The sequence below is a fragment of the Ranitomeya variabilis genome, chromosome 4 (genome assembly GCF_051348905.1).
Source record: "Ranitomeya variabilis isolate aRanVar5 chromosome 4, aRanVar5.hap1, whole genome shotgun sequence".
NCBI classification, from domain to species: domain Eukaryota; kingdom Metazoa; phylum Chordata; class Amphibia; order Anura; family Dendrobatidae; genus Ranitomeya; species Ranitomeya variabilis.
The window spans coordinates 690,703,387-690,726,470 of record NC_135235.1 but is presented as its reverse complement, the minus strand read 5'-3'; the positions used below and the strand labels follow the sequence as shown (position 1 = coordinate 690,726,470).

Below are 23,084 nucleotides of genomic sequence, written 5' to 3'. Positions count from 1 at the left end.
AAACCTGTGTCTGTCATTGACTACAACAAATACATGGGGGGTGTGGACCTTGCAGAGCAGGTTCTACAGCCATACCAGGTATCAAGAAAATCATACACCTGGTATAAAAAGTTAGTCATTTATTTGTTTCAGGTGGCCACATACATAGTTATTAAGGTTGAAGGAAGACTGTAAGTCCATCTAGTTCACCCCACATATAATTCTTTTGTGTTATACAAAAAAGCCTGAAATGCAGATACTTTCCTTGATTATCAGGAAAAGGTCATTGAAAATCTTGTTTTTGAAAATGTTGTCCCCGTCAATCCTTTAGAATCTGAAGATCTTCGAAAACTCACTCAGCAACATTTTATTGCACTCATTCAAGCAACTGAAACAAGAAAGAACCCCCAGAGAAGATGTTGTGTATGTTCCAAGAGAGGAATGAGGCATGATACCCGCTATTATTGCCCACAATGCCAATGAATGCCTTCATGGCTCAATGCCTCCATGGCTGATTTAAAATCTTCCACACAGAACCAAGTTTTTAAACAGTTTTGACATGCAAGCATTTGGTTTATTTAGTGACAGACACATTTGAGTAGAGCTAACTTAATTTCCGGGGGTACGTGGAGGGATGTCTCCAGAGAAACATGCTGGGCACAATATATTGGGTACTACAATGACATTTTTGAAATTTCCAAAATGGGGTCCCTTCAGGGGGATTCTGTTGTTCTGGCACTTAGCGACTCTCCAAAGTACCATAACAGCAGTATCCCCACTGAAGTGATCCCATTTTGGAAATGACACCCCTCTGCAAATTCATCTATGGGTGTAGTAACCATTTACATATCTACCTATTTTCCAAAGTAAAATTTTGGGTTAAAGCAACATTTTAATGGTAAAAATGTAATTATTTTTTCTTCACTGCCCAATGGTATAATTTTCTATGGAACAGCTGTGGTGTCAGTATGCTCACTGCACCTCTAGAAGAATTCATTCAGGGAAGTATTTTGTAAAATGCAGTCACTTTTGGGGGCTTATGCAGTTCTGGCACCTCAGGGGCTCTGACAATGTGACATGTCACCCACAAACAATTCCAGCAAAATCTGCTCACCAATATGGCGCTCCTTCCCTTCCGAGCTCTGCCATGCGCCAAAACAGTGGTTTACCCCCACATATGGGATGTCAGCATACTCAGGACAAATTGCACAACAACGTTTGGGGTCCAATTTCTCCTGTTACCCTTTTTAAAAAAAATTGAGGGCGAAAAGTTCATTTGTTGTGGAAAAAATATGATTTTTCATTTTCATGGCTCTATGTAATTAACTTCTGTGAAGCACTTGGGGGTTAAAAGTACCCACCACAGATCTAGATAAGTTCCTTGGGGGGTCTAGTTTCCAAAGTGGTGTCATTTGTGGGGTGTTTCCACTGTTTAGGCACATCAGGGGCTCTCCAAACGCGACATGGCAACCGCTCATTATTCCATCATATTCTACATTCAAAAAGTCAAATGGCATGCCTTTCATTCTGAGCCCTGCCGTGCACCCAAACAGTAGAGTTCCCCACATATGGGGCATAGGCATGCTCAGGAGAAATTGCAAAACAAAATATATAGTCCATTTTCTCCTGTTACCCTTGCGAAAGTAAAAAAAATTAGGAAAATTTTTGTGAAAGAAAAGTAAATGTTTATTTTTTCCTTCCACATTACATTCATTGCTGTGATGCACCTGAAGAGTTAATAAACTTCTTGAATGTGGTTTTGCGCACCTTGAGGGGTGCAGTTTTTAGAATGGTGTCACTTTTGGGTATTTTCTGTCATATTGACCCCTCAAAACTCACTTCAAATGTGATTTGGTCCCTAAAAATAATGGTTTTGTAAATTTAGTTCTAAAACTGAGGAATCACTGGGCAATTTTTAACCCTTATAACTTCCTAACAAAAAAATTTGTTTCCAAAATTGTGCTGATGTAAAGTAGACATGTGGGAAATGTTATTTATTAACTAGTTTGTGTGATATGCCTCTCTGATTTAAGAGCATAAAAATAAAAATTTTGAAAATTGCGAAATTTTCGCCAAATTTCCATTTTTTTAACAAATAAACGCAAGTTATATAAAATACATTTTTATCACGATCATAAAGTACAAAATGTCACCAGAAAACAATCTCATAATCACCAGGATTCGTTGAAGCGTTTTAGAGTTATACCTCATAAAGTGACACTGGTCAGAATTGAAAAAATTAGCCCGGTCAAGAAGGCAAAAATGGGCTCTGGCGCGAAAGGTTTAATATTTTGTTGCTGTCATGCCGGCCTCCACTGACATGCTGGCATCCGCTGCCGCCGCTGCTTCCGCCTCCAGGTCCTCTTCCCTGCTCACCACTCCAGGCACCGCGCTGGTTCCCCGACCTGTCATCCTGCCACCCAGGGGTTCCAGCGTGGTGTCCTCTCTCTCCTTTCTCCTTCCGGTCTATGTCAGCCCCGTGCATGCATCTTAGGTTGTGGGCGCGCGCTCCTCTTCCCTCTTAACTCTCTCTGTACCTTCCCAGAGGTGTTAGCGCTCCTATCAGGTGTCAGCACAGGGTATATCAGGTGGCTCCTCCAAATTGGAGGCGCCTGATTACAGTGTGCTTACTGTACGCTGTTTTGGCCCTTTTTTGACTACCTGTCCGGTTCTGACTACCTGCCCCCTCCTGACTACCTGCCCTCTCCTGACTACCTTGTTCAGTCCTACCCATCTGTTTCTCCCCGTTACATAGCCTGTACTTCCGTTCGAGTATTCTGTCTTGGTGGTTCCGTCTCTCTAGCTCCGGTCCAGTCCAGAAGAGGACGTCATCGAATGAAGACAGGAGGCGCCGGACGCCCCTCGGATCGGACCACAGCGGGACCGCCCCTGGGTGAGTATAATATAACCTTTATTTCTCATCTTACCTTCTCTCCTTGGTCCGGTCTGCGGTCCTCCTGTCTCCTCTTGAGCTGCCCCTCTTGGTGCCAGCTGTCACGGTACTTGACTCCCTCGGGTCTGCCCCTAATGATCCCGGTATAGGGGTTGGCTCTCCCAGGTCCACTCGCTCGTAAGAGCTTCAGTGCTGCGACCCAGAGGGTCCACTCTCGTAGCACGTCCCTCCTTAGACATCACAGTGTAATCAGGCCATGCACCCCGCTGGTACCTCAGCTCAAAAAGAATTGCTCTTTTGCATGAAAATCAGACCCGGATCATGTCCGTTTTGAAATCTATGGACACTTTGGCTGACCGCCTTACAGACTTCCGATCCAGGGAATGTGCCTCTGCTGGCAGGGCTCCAGCAGGAGTTCGCGCAGTAACGAGCGTGATACTCAGTCCCATATTCTTAGTTACATGGCGTCTGTTGATGACCGCTTACTTTCTCTTCAGTCCTCTGCCGCTGCTTCTGCCTCTCTCCGTAATCCTTCACCTCATCCGCCGCCTCGTTTGGGAAAGCCTCCTAGATATAGCGGAGATCCCAAATTGTGTCGGGGATTTCTGAACCAGTGCAGTCTACACTTCGAGCTCTTGCCCCAGCAATACCCTTCTGATCGAGCCAAGGTGGCGTTTATCATGTCCCATCTCGAGAAGGAGGCTTTAGCTTGCGTGAACCCCCTGCGGGAGTGGGATGACCCGGTTGTCTCTAGTATTCAGAACTTCTTGGACACTTTCCGTAAGGTCTTTGATGAGCCGGGGCACTTGGGGACAATACAGGACAATACGCTATCCGCTTCCGAACACTATCGTCAGAGCTGGGGTGGAATAATGAGGCATTGGTAGGGGCCTTTTAGGTAAGATAAAGGATGAGCTCGCCTACCACTTTAGAGGACCTTATATCCCTGGCCACACGTATTGATTTACGGTTCCAGGAACACTCTCGTGAGGCGGTTAGGGAAAGGAGGTCCTTTAGGTTTAACCGGGTTCCTAGTCCTTGTCCGACCAGGCTTCCCAGTACTTCTGCTCCAGAGCCTATGCAAGTTGATCATATAAAGTTGTAGCAGCGGCGCAGGGAGAGAATTGCGTAGGGTTTGTGTCTCTATTGCCGCCCTGGTTCCCCGACCTGTCTTCTTGCCGCCTGCGTGTTCCTGCGTGGTGTCCTCTTTCCTTCCGGTCTATGTCAGCCCCATGCATGCACCTTTGGTCACGGGCACGCACTCCACTACCCTCTTTGCACATTCCCAGAGGCGTTAGCGCTCCTATAAGGTGTCAGCACAGGGTACATCAGGCGGCTCCATATTGGAGGCGCCTGATTACCGTGTGCTTACTGTATGCTGTTTTGGCTCTTTTTCCTGACTTCCTGTCCGGTCCTGACTACCTGCCTGCTCCTGACTACCTGTTCCGTCCTACCCCTCTGTTTCTCCCTGTTACCTAACCTGTACTTATGTCAGAGTATTTTGTCTTGGTGGTTCCGTCTCCGTAGCTCCGGTCCAGTCCAGTTTACCTTTTTTCCTTGGTCCAGTCTGCGGTCCTCTTGTCTCCTCTTGAGCTGCCCCTCTTGGTGCCAGCTGTCGCGGTACTTGACTCCCTCGGGTCTGCCCCTAACGATCCCTGTATAGGGGTTGGCTCTCCCAGGTCCGCTCGCTTGTGGGAGCCTCAGTGCCATGACCCAGAGGGTTCACTCTCATAGCACGTCCCTCCTTGGACGTCACAGTTGCACCACCTTTTGAGGCAATCACTGCAATCAAATGATTCCTGTAACTGTCAATGAGACTTCTACACCTCTCAACAGGTATTTTGGCCACTCCTCAAGAGCAAACTACTCCAGTTGTCTCGTGTCTGAAGGTTGCTTTTTCCAGATGGCATGTTTCAGCTCTTTCCAAAGATGCTCAATTGGATTTAGATAAGGGCTTATAGAAGGCCACTTCAGAATAGTTCAATGTTTTCCTCTTAGCCATTCTTGGGTGCTTTTAGCTGTGTGTTTTGGGTCATTATCCTGTTGAAAGACCCATGACCTGTGACTGATACCAAGCTTTCTGACACTGGGCAGCACATTACTCTCTAGAATCCCTTGATAGTTTTGAGATTTCATTGTACCCTGTACAGATTCTAGGCATCCTGTGCCAGATGCAGCAAAGCAGCACCAGAACATAACAGAGCCTCCCTGTCTTGATGGTGGGTGTATCCCCTCTCTCGTTGGGAGCCGTCGTGGCGATAGGAAAAAGTTCAATTTTTGTCTCATCTGTCCATAGGACATTCTCTCAGAAGCTTTGTGGCTAGTCAACATGTAGTTTGGCAAGTTCCAGTTTGGCTTTTTTATGATTTTTTTTCATCAATGGTGTCCTCCTTGATCGTCTCCCATGAAGTCCACTTTGGCTCATACAACGATGGAAGGTGCGATCTGACACTGATGTTCCTTGAGCTTGAAGTTCACCGCTAATCTGTTTAGAAGTTTTTCTGGGCTCTTTTGTTACCATTCGTATTATCCGTCTATTTGATTTGTCATCAATTTTGCTCCTGTGGCTAAGTCCAGGGAGGTTGGCTACAGTCCCATGGATCTTACATTTCTGAATAATATGTGCAACTGTAGTCACAGGAACATCAAGCTGCTTGGAGATTCTCTTATTACTTAAGCTGTAACATGTTTGTCTATAATTTTCTTTCTAATCTCCTGAGACAACTCTTTCCTTTGCTTCCTCTGGTCCATGTTGAGTGCGATACACACCATGGCACCAAACAGCACAGTGAGTATCTGTAGCCCTATATACAGGTCACTCACTGATTCCAAGATTGTAGACACCTGTGATGCTAGTTAGTGGACACACCGCGATTTAACATGTCCCTTTTGTCATATTACTTTCAGGGGTACCATCATTTCTGTTCAGGAATATTTCATGAGTTTTATTTTTTTTTATTTTGTGGAAGCATGGCTGAAAAGCAATGTCTGACTTTCATTTGTTCATTTTCATAGATCTTTTATTTCTTATTACTTTTGTCAGATTCAAGTTATTTCGGTCACCATTGTGGGTTTTTCTGTCATTAACCCCTTCCCGACATGCGCCGTACTAGTACTGCGCTGCCGGCACTGCATTACTGACAGCCGCAGTAGTAGTACGGCGCCCCGATCACCGCGGTCTCGCGCTGAGCGCCGCGGTGATCGGGTGCGGGTGTCAGCTGTATATGACAGCTGACACCCCGCAGCAATGCCCACGATCGGCGCTATCGCCGATCGCGGGCATTTAACCCCTCTGATGCCGCTGTCAATAGTGACAGCGGCATACAAGGGGATCGCGCAGGGACGGGGGCTCCCTGCGCTCTCCCACCGGAGCAACGCGATGAGATCGCGCTGCTCCGGTGACCTGGAAGGAGTCCCCGTATCCAAGATGGCCGCGGGACTCCTTCCGGGTCATGAGATGACCCTGCTTGCCGGCGTCTGCTGAGAATTCCTCATAGCAGGCGCCGGCAAGCCTCTGCAATGTGCCTGTCAGATCGGTGATCTGACAGAGTGCTGTGCACACTGTCAGATCACCGATCTGTGATGTCCCCTCCTGGGACAAAGTAAAAAAAAAATTTTCCACATGTGTAAAAAAAAAAAAAAAAAAAAAAAAAATTCCTAAATAAAGAAAAAATAAAATAAAAATTCCCATAAATACATTTCTTTATCTAAATAAAAAAAAAAAATCACACGATAAAAGTACACATATTTGGTATCGCCGCGTCCGTAACGACCCCACCTATAAAACTATATCACTAGTTAACCCCTTCAGTGAACACAGTAAAAAAAAAAAAAAAAACGAGGCAAAAACAACGCTTTATTCTCATACCGCCAAACAAAAAGTGGAATAACACGCGATCAAAAAGACGGATATAAATAAGCATGGTACCACTGAAAACGTCATCTTGTCCCGCAAAAAAAAAGCCGCCATACAGCATCATCAGCAGAAAAATAAAAAAGTTATAGCTCTCAGAATAAAGCGATGCAAAAACAATTATTTTTTTATATAAAATAGTTTTTATTGTGTAAAAGCGCCAAAACATAAAAAAATTACATAAATGAGGTATCGCTGTAATCATACTGACCCGAAGAATAAAACTGCTTTATCCTTTTTACCAAACGCGGAACGGTATAAACGCCCCCCCCCCCTAAAAGAATTTCAGGAATTGCTGATTTTTGTTCTTTCCGCCTCCCAAAAATCGGAATAAAAAGCGATCAAAAAATGTCATGTACCCGAAAATGGTACCAATAAAAACGTCAACTCGTCCCGCAAAAAACAAGATCTCACATGACTCTGTGGACCAAAATATGGAAAAATTATAGCTCTCAAAATGTGGTGATACAAAAACTATTTTTTGCAATAAAAAGCGTCTTTTAGTGTGTGATGGCTGCCAACCATAAAAATCCGCCCAAAAAACGCTATAAAAGTAAATCAAATCCCCCTTCATCACCCCCATAGTTAGGGAAAAATAATACAATTTAAAAAAATATATTTATTTCCATTTTCCCGTTAGGCTACTTTCACACTAGCGTCGGCCCGACATACCGACGCATACTGTGCAAGCGCCGCACAACGGGGGCAGCGGATGCTGGGTTTCCACGCATCCGCTGCCCCATTGTGAGGTGCGGGGAGGTGGGGGCGGAGTTCCAGCCGCGCATGCGCGGTCGGAAATGGTGGACCGTCGGCACAAAAAAGTTACATGTAACGTTTTTTGCTGCCGGCGGTCCGCCACAACACGACGCAACCGTCGCACGACGCTTGTGACGTGTGTCAATATGTCGCTAATGTTAGTCTATGGGGAAAAAACGCATCCTGCAGATGACTTTGCAGGATGCGTTTTTTCGCCAAAACGACGCATTGCGACGTATGCAAAAAAAACGCTAGTGTGAAAGTAGCGCTAGGGTTAGGACTAGGGTTAGGGCTAGGGTTGGGGTTAGGGTTGGGGTTAGGGTTTCAGTTAGTATTGGGGAGTTTTCACTGTTTAGGCACATCAGGGGCTCTCCAAACGCGACATGGCGTCCGATCTCAACGCGTTTGTTTGCGTTAAAAACGCATGCGTTTTTATAGAAAAAAACCAGAACACACACTGAAAAGTCACCCACCACCATCAAGGTGATAAAGGGATCCAAACCCTAACCCTACCCCTAAACTCACCCCTAACCGTTTAATGAACATTTTCTGACAGTCATAGTGCCACGTATTTCAGTGCCACGTATTTCAGTGCCACGATATTTCAGTGCCACGATATTTCAGTGCCACGTCTTTCAGTGCCACGATATTTCAGTGCCACGATATTTCAGTGCCACGATATTTCAGTGCCACGATATTTCAGTGCCACGATATTTCAGTGCCACGTATTTCAGTGCCACGTCTTTCAGTGCCACGATATTTCAGTGCCACGTCTTTCAGTGCCACGATATTTCAGTGCCACGTCTTTCAGTGCCACGATATTTCAGTGCCACGTATTTAAGTGCCACGATATTTCAGTGAAATACGTGGCACTGAAATATCGTGGCATTTACGTGAAATACGTGGCACTTATATACGTGGCACTTATATACGTGGCACTTATATACGTGGCACTTATATACGTGGCACTTATATACGTGGCCACTGAAATATCGTGGCACTTATATACGTATATACGTATATAAACGTATTTCAGTGCCACGTATTTCAGTGCCACGTATTTCAGGTTAGGGGTAGGGTTAGGGTTTTTTGTTTTTTTCTCGTTTTCTTGTGTTTTTCTATAAAAACGCATGCGTCTAAAAAACGCATGCGTTTTACCGCATTTACATGCGTTTTTTCACACATGCGTTTTTTTTAAAAAGGCATGCAGATAAAAACGCAAGTGTGAAACCAGCCTTACCCTTGGGAAAATAAAAACGTGGGGGCTAAAATATAATTTTCGTGGAAAAAAAAAATATTTTTTATTTTCGCGGCTCTGCGTTATAAACTGTAGTGAAACACTTGGGGGTTCAAAGTTCTCACAACACATCTAGATAAGTTCCGTGGGGGGTCTAGTTTCCAATATGGGGTCACTTGTGGGGGGTTTCTACTGTTTAGGTACATCAGGGGCTCTGCAAATGCAACATGACACCTGCAGACCAATCCATCTAAGTCTGCATTTCAAACGGCGCTCCTTCCCTTCCGAGCTCTGCCGTGCGCCCAAACAGTGGTTCCCCCCAATGTATGGGGTATCAGCGTACTCAGGACAAATTGGACAATAACTTTTGTGGTCCAATTTCTCCTGTTACCCTTGGGGAAAAAAATTGCGGGCTAAAACATAATTTAGTGGAAAGAAAAAATGATTTTTTAATTTTCATAGCGCTACATTCTAAACTTTAGTGAAACAATTGGGGGTTAAAAGTGCTCACCACACATCTAGATAAGTTCCTTAGGGGGTCTTCTTTCCAAAATGGTGTCACTTGTGGGGGTTTCCACTGTTTAGGCACGTCAGGGGCTCTCCAAACACGACATGGGTTCCGATCTCAATTCCAGCCAATTTTGCATTGAAAAGTCAAATGGCGCTCCTTCCCTTCCGAGCTCTGCCATGCGCCCAAACAGTGGTTTATCCCCATATATGAAGTATCAACGTACTCAGGACAAATTGCACAACAACTTTTGGGGTCCAATTTATCCTGCTACCCTTGGGAAAATAAAAAATTTGGGGCAAAAAGATCATTTTTTGTAAAAATTAATATTAATTTTTTTTTACGGCTCTACATTATAAACTTCTGTGAAGCACTTGGAGGTTCAAAGTGTTCACCACACATCTAGATTAGTTCCTTAGAGGGTCTACTTTCCAAAATGGTGTCACTTGTGGGGGTTTCCACTGTTTAGGCACGTCAGGGGCTCTCCAAACACGACATGGGTTCCGATCTCAATTCCAGCCAATTTTGCATTGAAAAGTCAAATGGCGCTCCTTCCCTTCCGAGCTCTGCCATGTGCCCAATCAATGGTTTACCCCAACATGTGGGGTATCGGCGTACTAAGGACAAATTGTACAACAACTTTTTTGGTCCAATTTCTCCTGTTACCCTTGGTAAAATAAAACAAATTGGATCTGAAGTAAAAATTTTGTGAAAAAAAAGTTAAATGTTCAATTTTTTTTAAACATTCCAAAAATTCCTGTGAAGCACCTGAAGGGTTAATAAACTTTTTGAATGTGGTTTTGAGTACCTTGAGGGGTGCAGTTTTTAGAATGGTGTCACTTTTGGGCATTTTCTGTCATATAGACCCCTCAAAGTCACTTCAAGTGTGAGGTGGTCCGTAAAAAAAATGGTTTTGCAAATTTTGTTGCAAAAATGAGAAATCGCTTTTCAACTTTTAACCCTTATAACTCCCTAACAAAAAAAATTATGTTTCCAAAATTGTGCTGATGTAAAGCAGACATGTGGGAAATGTTGTTTATTAACTAGATTATGTGATATAACTCTCTAATTTAAGGGCATAAAAACGAAAAATTTGAAAATTGCGAAATTTTCATAATTTTCGACAAATTTCTGTTTTTTTCACAAATAAATGCAAGTCATATCGAAGAAGTTTTACCACTATCATAAAGTACAATATGTCACTAGAAAACAATCTCAGAATCACCAGGATCCGTTGAAGCGTTTCAGAGTTATGACCTCATAAAGTGACAGTGGTCAGAATTGTAAAAATTGGCCGTGTCAGTTAGGTGAAAACAGGCTTCGGGGTGAAGGGGTTAAAAGAGGGATACCAACAATTTTGACCACATACAGTACAGACCAAAAGTTTGGACACACCTTCTCCTTTAAAGATTTTTCTGTATTTTCATGACTATGAAAATTGTACATTCACACTGAAGGCATCAAAACTATGAATTAACACATGTGGAATTATATACTTAACAAAAAAGTGTGAAACAACTGAAATTATGTCTTATATTCTAGGTTCTTCAAAGTAGCCACCTTTTGCTTTGATGACTGCTTTGCACACTCTTGGCATTCTCTTGATGAGCTTCAAGAGGTAGTCGCCGGGAATGGTTTTCACTTCACAGGTGTGCCCTGTCAAGTTTAATAAGTGGGATTTCTTGCCTTATAAATGGGGTTGGGACCATCAGTTGTGTTGTCCAGAAGTCTGGTGGATACACAGCTGATAGTCCTACTGAATAGACTGTTAGAATTTGTATTATGGCAAGAAAAAAGCAGCTAAGTAAAGAAAAACTAGAGGACATCATAACTTTAAGAAATGAAGGTCAGTCAGTCCTAAAAATTGGGAAAACTTTGAAAGTGTCCCCAAGTGCAGTGGCAAAAACCATCAAGTGCTACAAAGAAACTGGCTCACATGAGGACTGCCCCAGGTAAGGAAGACCAAGAGTCACCTCTGCTTCTGAGGATAAGTTTATCCGAGTCACCAGCCTCAGAAATCGCAGGTTAACAGCAGCTCAGATTAGAGACCAGGCCAATGCCACACAGAGCTCTAGCAGCAGACATATCTCTACAACAACTGTTAAGAGGAGACTTTGTGCAGCAGGCCTTCATGGTAAAATAGCTGCTAGGAAACCACTGCTAAGGACAGGAAACAAGCAGAAGACACTTGTTTGGGCTAAACACAAGGAATGGACATTAGACCAGTGGAAATCTGTGCTTTGGACTGATGAGTCTAAATTTGAGATCTTTGGTTCCAACCACCGTGTCTTTGTGAGACGCAGAAAAGGTGAACGGATGGACTCTATATGCCTGGATCCCACCGTGAAGCATGGAGGAGGTGTTATGGTGCTTTCTGGTGACACTGTTGGGGATTTATTCATAATTGAAGGCACACTGAACCAGCATGGCTACCAAAGCATCTTGCAGCGGCATGCTATTCCATCCAGTTTGCGTTTAGTTGGACCATCATTTATTTTTCAACAGGACAATGACCCCAAACACACCTCCAGGCTGTGTAAGGGCTATTTGACCAAGAAGGAGAGTGATGGGGTGCTACGCCAGATGACCTGGCCTCCACAGTCACCAGACCTGAACCCAATCGAGATGGTTTGGGGTGAGCTGGACCACAGAGGGAGGGCAAAAGGGCCAACATGTGCTAAGCATCTCTGAGAACTCCTTCAAGATTGTTGGTAGACCATTCCCGGTGACTACCTCTTGAAGCTTATCAAGAGAATGCCAAGAGCGTGCAAAGCAGTCATCAAAGCAAAAGGTGGCTACTTTGAAGAACCTAGAATATAAGACATAATTTCAGTTGTTTCTCACTTTTTTGTTACCCCTTAATCCCATATGACGTACTATCCCGTCGAGGTGACCTGGGACTTAATTCCCAGTGACAGGATAGTACGTCATAGTCGATTGGCCGCGCACACGGGGGGAGCGCGGCCGATCGCCGCTGTTTGTCAGCTGATTATTACAGCTGACATCCGGCATAATGTGCCAGGAGCGGTCACGGACCGCTCCTGGCACATTAACCCCTGGCACACTGCGATCAAAGATAATCGCAGCCTTCCAGCGGCACAGGATAGCATCGCGCAGGGAGGGGGCTCCCTGCGTGCTTCCCTGAGACCCTCGGAGCAACGCGATGTGATCACGTTGCTCCGAGGGTCTCCTACCTTCTCCTCTCTGCAGGCCCCGGATCCAAAATGGCCGCGGGGGGCCTTCCGGGTCCTGCAGGGAGGTGGCTTTCAAGCGCCTGCTCAGAGCAGGCGCAGGGAAGCCTCCCTGCAGTACCTGTCAGATCACTGATCTGACACCATGCACTGCAAAGTGTCAGATCAGCGATCTGTCACTATACAGTGATGACCCCCCTGGGGCAATGTAAAGAAGTAAAAAAAAAATCCTAAATAAAAAAAATATATATATATTGTTCCAATAAATACATTTCTTTATCTAAATAAAAAAAAACAATAAAAGTACACGTATTTAGTATCGCAGCGTCCGTAATGACCCAACCTATAAAACTGTCCCACTAGTTAACCCCTTCAGTGAACACCGTAAAAAAAGGAAGCAAAAAAACAACACTTTATTATCATACCGCCAAACAAAAAGTGGAATAACACGCGATCAAAAAGACGGATATAAATAACCATGGTACTGCTGAAAACGTCATCTTGTCCCGCAAAAAGCGAGCCGCCAAAAAGCATCATCAGCGAAAAAATAAAAAAAGTTATAGTCCTCAGAATAAAGTGATGCAAAAATAATTATTTTTTATACAAAATAGTTTTTATGGTATAAAAGCGACAAAACATAAAAAAATGATATAAATGAGGTATCGCTGTAATCGTACTGACCCGAAAAATAAAACTGCTTTATCTATTTTACCAAACGTGGAACGGTATAAATGCCACCCCCCCAAAAGAAATTCATGAATAGCTGGTTTTTGGTCATTCTGCCTCACAAAAATCGGAATAAAAAGCGATCAAAAAATGTCACATGACCAAAAATGGTAGCAATAGAAACATCAACTCGTCCCGCAAAAAACAGGACCTCACATGACTCTGTGGACCAAAATATGGAAACATTATAGCTCTCAAAATGTGGAGACGCAAAAAATATTTTTTGCAATAAAAAGCGTTTTTTAGTGTGTGACTGCTACCAATCATAAAAATCAGCTAAAAATCCCTCTATAAAAGTAACTCAAACCCCATTCATCACCCCCTAAGAGAGGTAAAAATAATAAAATTTTAAAAAATGTATTTATTTCCATTTTCCCCATTAAGGTTATGGTTGGGGCTAAAGTTAGGGTTAGGGCTGGGGCTACAGTTAGGGTTGGGGCTGGGGCTACAGTTAGGGTTGGGGCTAAAGTCAGGGTTGGGGCTAAAGTTAGGGTTAGGGCTAAAGTGAGGGTTAGGGCTAAAGTTAGGGTTGGGGCTAAAGTTAGGGTTAGATTTGGGGCTAAAGTTAGGGTTAAAGTTAGGGTTTGGATTACATTTAGGGTTGGGATTAGGGTTAGGGGTGTGGTTAGGGTTGGGAATAGGGTTAGGGGTGTGTTGGGATTAGGGGTGTGTTGGGATTAGGGGTGTGGTTGGGATTAGTGCTAGGGGCATGTTCGGGTTAGGGGTGTGGTTAGGGTTATGGTTAGGGTTGGGATCAGGGTTAGGGGTGTGCTTGGGTTAGAGTTTCAGTTAGAATTCGGGGGTTTCCACTGTTTAGGCACATCAGGGGCTCTCCAAACGCGACATGGCACCCGATCTAAATTCCAGCCAATTCTGCGTTGAAAAAGTAAAACAGTGCTCCTTCCCTTCCGAGCTCTCCCGTGCGCCCAAACAGGGGTTTACCCCAACATAGGGGGTATCAGCGTACTCAGGACAAATTGGACAACAACTTTTGGGGTCCAATTTCTCCTGTTACCCTTGGAAAAATACAAAACTGGGGGCTAAAAAATAATTTTTGTGGAAAAAAAAGGATTTTTTATTTTCACGGCTCTGCGTTATAAACTGTAGTGAAACACTTGGGGGTTCAAAGTTCTCACAACACATCTAGATAAGTTCCTTGGGGAGTCTAGTTTCCAATATGGGGTCACTTGTGGGGGTTTCTACTGTTTAGGTACATCAGGGGGCTCTGCAAATGCAACGTGACACCTGCAAACAAATCCATCTAAGTCTGCATTCCAAAACGGTGCTCCTTCCATTCCGAGCTCTGCCATGTGCCCAAACGGTGGTTCCCCCCACATATGGGGGTATCAGCACACTCAGGACAACAACTTTTAGGGTCCAATTTCTCCTGGTACCCTTGGGAAAATAAAAAATTGGGGGGCGAAAAGTTCATTTTTGTGAAAAAATATGATTTTTCATTTTTACGGCTCTACATTATAAACTTCTGTGAAGCACTTGGTGAGTCAAAGTGCTCACCACACATCTAGGTAAGTTCTTTAGGAGGTCTACGTTTCAAAATGGTGTCACTTTTGGGGTGTTTCAATGTTTAGGCACATCAGGGGCTCTCCAAACGCGACATGGCATCCGATCTCAATTCCAGTCAATTTTGTATTGAAAAGTTAAACGGCGCTCCTTCTCTTCCGAGCTCTGCTTTGTGAAAAAAAGTTACATTTTCTTTTTTTTTTTTTTTTTAAACATTCCAAAAATTCCTGTGAAACACCTGAAGGGTTAATAAACTTCTTGAATGTGGTTTTGAGCACCATGAGGGGTGCAGTTTTTAGAATAGTGTCACACTTGGTTATTTTCTATCATATAGACCCCTCAAAATGACTTCAAATGTGATGTGGTCCCTAAAAAAAAATGGTGTTGTAAAAATGAGAAATTGCTGGTCAACTTTTAACCCTTATAACTCCCTAACAAAAAAAATGTTGGTTCCAAAATTGTGTTGATGTAAATTAGACATGTGGGAAATGTTACTTATTAAGTATTTTGTGCGACATATCTCTATGATTTAAGGGCATAAAAACTCAAAGTTGGAAAATTGCGAAATTTTCAAAATTTTCGCTAAGTTTCCGTTTTTGTTCACAAATAAACACAAGTAATATATAAATTAATAAAGAAATTTTACCACTATCATGAAGTACAATATGTCACGAGAAAACAATGTCAGAATCATCAGGATCCGTTGAAGCGTTCCAGAGTTATAAACTCATAAAGGGACAGTGGTCAGAATTGTAAAAATTGGCCCGGTCATTAACGTGCAAACCACCCTTGGGGGTTAAGGAGTTAAGTATATAATTCCACATGTGTTAATTCATTTTTTTCTTGCCATAATACAAATTCTAACAGTCTATTCAGTAGGACTATCAGCTGTGTATCCACCAGTCTTCTGTACAACACAACTGATGGTCCCAACCTCATTCACAAGGCAAGAAATCCCACTTATTAAACCTGACAGGGCACACCTGTGAAGTGAAAACCATTCCCGGTGACTACCTCTTGAAGCTCATCAAGAGAATGCCAAGAGTGTGCAAAGCAGTCATCAAAGCAAAAGGTGGCTACTTTGAAGAACCTAGAATATAAAAGACATAAATTTCAGTTGTTTCACACTTTTTTGTTAAGTATATAGTTCCACATGTGTTAATTCATAGTTTTGATGCCTTCAGTGTGAATGTACAATTTTCATAGTCATGAAAATACCGAAAAATCTTTAAATGAGAAGGTGTGTCCAAACTTTTGGTCTGTACTGTATGTATAGATTATAACCCTCAGTGATTTAATTTATAAAATGGAAAAACTTTATGGGGATTTCGACTATTCTGGTTTTCTGTCATTTAGTCATATTAGGGCTTCTGCATATGGTGTGCCCAATCTCATCTGGAATCTGTTCCTGCTGTCCAGCTGGAGTAATCTGCTCCCTACTTCAGCCAATCGGAAAATACCACACCCTACTAAAGCTCAAATCACATGGCCGGAATCTGCCAGAAACAGCGTTGTTCTCCTCTGGTTCAGCCCTCTGTGCTCAGCTTGCGGCTTGTGTATTTGTTTACTGTTGTGACTGTGGCCCAATTACAGACTACTTTTGTGTCTTCTGATTCTGTATTCTGTCTTTCTGCTTCTGACCCAGCTAGCTGATAATGCTTCTTGCCATCCAATACCACAGAATAGCAGGTAACACCATGGTCCAAGCCTAGGGGTCCCAGTGTAAGTCCAGATCCATGTAATGGTGTTAAAGGGCGATGAACAAGGCAATCCTTGGGATACAGAAAGCAGAGAAGATAGCGCCAAGCTTGTTCATTGTAGAGATCTTTTGAGCTGCCAGTTGACCACGAACCGTGCTCTCAATACATTGTGTCTGCAAACTATTCCAGCTAGATCTGCATTCAAACAGCTAAATGGCTCTCCTTCCCTTCCCTTATGCACAGTGCGCGGCTGGCATTCCTGGGCATGCGCACTGCGCTGTTCAGGCGCTCCCCCATCTCGGACGCTCCCCCGCCTTCCCAGGAACCCCAGCCCCGCCCTGTGCATAATGAATAACACAGTGCGGGGCGGGGATTCAGTAACAGGACGCAGTCAGGCACCCGGCATCTGAGATGTGACTGACAAAGAACACTGCGCAGGCCCCAGGCAGGCACGCACAGCGCAGGCGCCGGATTTAAGAAGCAACAACGCGAAGGGGGCGGGTACCATCGGCCCTGAAGAGAAGAGCGACGGCAGTTGGGGGATTCATACAGGACGCTTCGGACCGCCTCCTGGGACAATATCTGGTATGTGTGGCCAATTCTTAAAACGCTTTATTGAGGTAATAAATGAATCAAAAACTAAAAGAGCCACCTTGTTAGACTGCAGCATTACTGCTGCACAAGGTGGCTCTTTTAGTTTATAACGGCTGGAGGGGGTGACAGTGGCCCTTTAAATCAGAGTATTTTGAACACTACTGTAATCAAAAACTGACTACAGACAATAACATCTACTGAAATGCTCAAACTGAACAGTCTCCATCAGTAATAAATGAGTAGCTAGTGGTGAAACCTCTCTGGGGTAATTAGAGCACGGGGCTCGGTGAGTTCACAATCTAAACTATCGTAAGCTCCAATATTTTCTGTCAGATGAGTTTCAAGAAGAAATATTACACATTTAAAGAGAACTCTGTATAGTAGTGCAGAGCAGAGATGTCTTAAAAGGAACCTGTCAGCAGGATTGTGCACAGTAACCTACAGACACTGTCAGGTCGATGCCGTTAGACTGATTACAATGATGCCTGGTGATGAAATCTGTCTTGTGGTTGTTGTTTAATCTGTATTTGTAGCATTCAGTTAATGAGATTCTAGTGCTCTGGGGCGGGGCTTTGTGGTGCTCTCGGGCGAAGCTGTGGGCGGGGCTTTGTGTTGCTCTGGGGCAGGGCTGAGGGTGGGACTGTGGGCAGGGCTGAGGGTGGGACTGTGGGCGGGGCTTTATGTGGTGCGCTGATTACATATTCATCTGTATTGCCTTATGACCTGTCGCTGATCCCTCACTGACCTGCCCCCCATTTTTACATAATGCATATAATAGTGTTGATAATGCCTATAATATTGTGGCTATAGTGAGGCTTAGAAAAAAATTACATCCAGCAAAATGTCACCGGCGATGGCGGCACCTGCACAGTAGCATCTATAAGTAAGAGACAGATGCTATTGGACAGGCGCCGCAGGTGTCATTTTGCTGGATGTTATTTTATTTTTTTCTAAGCCTCCCGATAGCTACAATATTATAGGCATTATCAACAATAATATCAACACTAATATATGCATTATGTAAAAATGGGGGGGGGGGCAGGTCAGTGAGGGATCAGCGACCTGTCAGGAGTCAATACAGATGAATATGTAATCAGCGCACCACATAAAGCCCTGACCAGTCTCACCCTCAGCCCTGCCCCAGAGCAACACAAAGCCCCACCCACAGCCCCATTCCAGAGCACCACATAAAGCCACGCCCCAGAGCACAACATAAAGCCACGCCCCAGAGCACGAGAATCTCAGTAAGGCTACGTTCACATTAGCGGCGGGCGCCGCAGCGTCGGGCGCCGCAGGCGTCATGCGCCCCTATATTTAACATGGGGGCGCATGGACATGCGTCGCACTTGCGTTTTGCGCCGCATGCATCGCTGCGGCGCCCGCGTCCGGGTGCAGAGGACGCAGCAAGTTGCATTTTTGCTGCGTCCAAATTCAATTAAAAAAAGGACGCATGCGGCGCAAAACGCAGCGTTGTGCATGCGTTTTGCTGCGTTTTTGTTTGCGTTGTGCGCTGCGGCGCCGACGCTGCGGCGCACAACGCAAATGTGAACGTAGCCTAACTGAAAACTACAAATACAGATTAAACAGTTTACAGATTGTGCAGTAATCTGAATTTCTTAGGATCAAAAAACAATGTAATTTATGACGTGGAGTGAATCCATGAAACCAGGGTTCGAGCAACACATCTCCTGCAGGCGTGAATAAATGTATATTACAGCCATCAGCCACGCACAGCTTAGAGATATATCATGGCACAGGTGTAATGTCTTTTATGTAATTTACCACAATACTCCTTGAAGTAAGTCGCTTTTAAAAGAAATTGAAGTCAGGATAAAGAGAAACTCTGTTGTTATTGGACAGAAATTCACACTTGGCCTCACTGCACCTTCAATGTTGTCAGTCATAAAAGTGAAGTTTGTCCAGAAAGACTGGACCTGGTCTTTTAGGGACCATATGAGCACATTCAGCAGCACAGAAGGGAGAGAAGGTAGATTCGTCCAATAAGATATCAGGGTTCTAGGAAGCCAACAGCATCATTACCCTCCACTTTCTCTTAGAGGCCAATCATATTTTTCTTCAAGTGATTTTCTAACTTGTCAGCACATTCTATGTATGCTGTCATTTGGCTATGTAGTTTACAGATCTGGGCAGATAACAGCGTCTCCTTTCAATGTCAAAAGTAATTTGTGCAGTTTGGGGTGAAGGAGAATATTGTGGTCTAGAGGCAAAATGGTGATCACACCATTGCGATACGGCCGGACTACACCACCGATAAAGCAGCCACAGCTGGTGGCTGAGACGAATCTGTGACTTCTCTGCATTTAGTGGTTACTACTCACCTGAGTAGTCATATGTAGGAATCTCCTCTTTACACCACTCATCACCCCTCACATATGTCTCTGTAAGATTAATATGGGTCAGATCTTCACTCTGAAACAAATATTATAAAAGTCACAGACAGATGGAGAAGTCACATCTATGATCATCTCTAATCCTGTCATCTCCATCGTTCTCATTACACAAGTATAAAACATATAATACTGGTGGATAAAACAAGACTGAGCACAAGACCTTCACAGCCATCTACACATCATAGGGGAGATCTCCTGACACCTTCTCTCCATCTACCTGATGATCCTGAGGAACACTGGGTTCTTCTTGTTTACAGTCCCGTGGAAGAAGAGGACGGGGACATCTCTCTGGTGTTGTCCTCTTACTGGATAGAACTGGAGGAAACACATACATGGACTGAATTCATTCTTTACATACAGATATAGGCAGTGTGTATTTAGTCCTATCTATTACCTGGTGATGTGAGGGGCTGGGGAACCTCCATCATGATGTCATTGTAGAGATCTTTGTGTCCTTCTAAAAACTCCCACTCCTCCATGGAGAAATAGACAGCGATTTCCTGACATCTTATAGGAACCTGACACATACAATGATACCGTCATCCCCCTGATCCCTTCATAGTGGTACTGTACAATGTCCCAGCATTCCCAGCAGTGTCACCTCTCCAGTCAGCAACTCAATCATCTTGTAGGTGAGTTCTAGCATCTTCTGGTCATTAATGTCCTCACGTATCAAGGGATGAGGCGGAGCCACCGTGATTGGGCTCAGGGGTCTTCCCCATTCCTCAGACACAGGGTCCTGATCGCGCTCACTAGAGGTCTTCTTCACTACTGTGTAATCCTGGTTATGGAGAGACACAATAATAAATCTCACTACAGACATTTCCAGAGTCCTCACCTCTCCAGTTCTGTCCATCTGTTATTCCCATAGATAAGAATGATGTAATGTGACGTCATCAGAGTCTCTCACCTCTCCAGTAAGCCGGAAGAGGATCTCTAGGGTGAGGTGTAATATCCTCTCCGCCATCTTGTCTCTGTCCATATCCATTTTTGATGGGTAAATCAGGAAAAATCTCTTATATAGAAGATCTTCACTGAGAGGATCTGATATTGTAGAGACCTGACTGAGAAGAAGATGAGCCGATGTAACCTCATAAAAATCCTGTGTAATAATACAATTACTGGAGATAATAAAGGAAACATATAAGGAGATAGAACGTGTAGATGTTGTATTCTCTAGTCTTGTACGGATTGGAACAAAAGTTGAATTATTGACTAATACATTTCCTCCATGCTCCCAGTCACTGGCTATGTTACCCACTGCTTCGGGAGCTGATTAGCTGTAGGAATTACAAGGTCGTTAGGGCTGACTAGGAAATGCAAAGACTGGCGGGGACCCAAGCAGCAATGGTATTTTTATTGTTTTGCAGCATTCAGCTATGTCATAATAAGTTGCCATGGTGATGATGTCAGAATGGTTGCCACAGCGAAGATTATGTCATAATGGGTATATGGGCACGGAACTATGGGATGGAGGATATGTATGATGGGTATATGGACACGGGATTATGGGATGGAGGATGTGTGATGGGTAAATGGGCACGGGACTATGGGATGGAGGATATGTATGATAGGTACATGGGCAATAGACTATGGCATGGAGGATGTACGATGGGTATATGGGCACTGGACTATGGGATGGAGGATGTTTGATGGGTATATGGGCACTGGGCTATGGGATAGAGGATATGTATGATGGGTATATGGGCACTGGACTATGGGATGCAGGATGTGTGATGATCTCCCGCTTTGACTACTGCAACATCCTTTTCTGTGGCCTCCCTGCTAAATCCCTTGCACCTCTCCAGTCCATCCTTAGCTCGGCTCCCCGACTAATTCATCTCTCTCCTCGCTACTCCTCCGCTTTTCCCCTCTGCAAAAGTCTTCACTGGCTACCATTCCCTCAGAGTATGCAGTTCAAATTACTAATACTGACCTACAAGGCCATCTATAACCTGTCTCCTCCATATGTCTCTAAACTTATCTCCCGATATCTTCCCTCACGTAATCTCCGATCCTCCCATGACCTCCTTCTCTCCTCCACACTTATTCGCTCCTCACCCAACCGCCTCGAAGACTTCTCCCGAATATCCCCCACCCTCTGGAATTCTGTGCCCCAACAAGTCCGACTATCAACCACATTCGGATCCTTCATACGGAACCTGAAAACCCATCTCTTCAGGAAAGCTTACAGCCTGCACTGACCCCGCTGCCTCCTCACCACTACCGGAGCTACTGCCTCACCAACACCGGAGCTGCTGCAACCTCCAACCTACTGTCTCCTTCCCCATAATCCTGTAGAATGTAAGCCGGCAAGGGCAGGGTCCTCTCCCCTCTGTATCAGTCTGTCATTGTTAGTTTACTGTAAGTGATGTCTGTAATTTGTATGTAACCCCTCCTCATGTACAGCACCATGGAATCAATGGTGCTATATACATAATAATAATAATATTATATGGGCACTGGACTATGGGATGGAGGATAATCATTATGATTTGTTATACCTAACCACAGTTAGTTACTATGCCCGGGCAATGCCGGGCTCTTCAGCTAGTATATATATATATATTTGGCAGTCATATCTCCCGACTCTGCATGCTGTCATTGTAGGCCCAGACCAGATGGTATGGAGATGACTGAGGGATATCAAAGTTCAAAAATAGACTTTCATTTACTTAACAAGAACTTGATGAGAAGTATATACATCAGATAGCAGGCACAACACTTTATGAATGATTCTTCTGCATTGTGCAGAGTCAGGAACTTTCCGGTTACATGTGGCAGTACATAACTTTTGTTATAAGCCACAATAGTGCAGCAAACCTGAGCTAATGACATCTTCCTGCTCTTTGGATTCCAGACAGGGAGCATAGTGGAGACAAATTCTTACTGCCATTATATATTTGCTTACCTTCAGGACATACTATCTGATATCTCCCTCCTGACACACAACACTATATCAATTCAGGAGGACTGCAATCATATAGACCAAAGGTCTGTGTTTCTCACTTTCTATCTGACTCATCACAAAGAATTTGTTCTAATTGTGCCCATGTAGCTCAGTATTAGGTCTCCCACACAGTATGACGGCCCCCACAGCACCTCACACTCAATGTTCTGTTCGGCTCACTATCACCGAATTCTGCAACATTCGCCGATTTGTTGATTAAATCGCCGAGTATAGCCGAACATGCACAGCACAAAAGCCAGTGTTTCCCCAAGCTGTGTGACAGCGTGGTAATCACTGGCGTAGCGCTTCTGATCGGCGGTAAAATCATCCCCGCCGCTCACCTGTGATCAGAGGTATAAAGTTTACCTCCGGTCACTGGTGTCAGCTGATGGGACTACAGCTCCCATCATCACCTACAGTCGCTAATAACAGTGAGAGCCGGCGCGGCTGATGGGTGTACACATCAGGCACTACTGTGCGGTAAATAAATATTAAAAAAAGAAACTGCATGGGTTCCCCTGTATTTATGATAGCCAGCCAGGCAAAACTCACAAGCTGGGGGCTGCAACCCTCAGCTGTCAGATTCCTCAAGGCTGGTTATCAAGAATAAAGGGGTCCCCACACTTTTTATTAAATAAATAATTTAAAAAAATGGTGTCGGGTCCACCCCAATTTGTGACAAATAGCCTTTTTTAAAGCTGACAG

General features: G+C 44.2%; 1 pseudogene across 1 annotated transcript in view; it reads right to left on the bottom strand.

The window, feature by feature from the left end:
• Positions 1-23,084, bottom strand: part of LOC143768215 (uncharacterized) — a 32,133-nt pseudogene that overhangs the window by 3,426 nt on the left and 5,623 nt on the right. The window contains exons 2-6 of the transcript XR_013213792.1: positions 20,340-20,489; positions 20,031-20,210; positions 19,824-19,947; positions 19,647-19,744; positions 19,358-19,448 (exon numbers count right to left, since the gene is read on the bottom strand). The product of XR_013213792.1 is annotated as an uncharacterized LOC143768215 (transcript). The remainder of the gene's footprint in view (positions 1-19,357; positions 19,449-19,646; positions 19,745-19,823; positions 19,948-20,030; positions 20,211-20,339; positions 20,490-23,084) is intronic.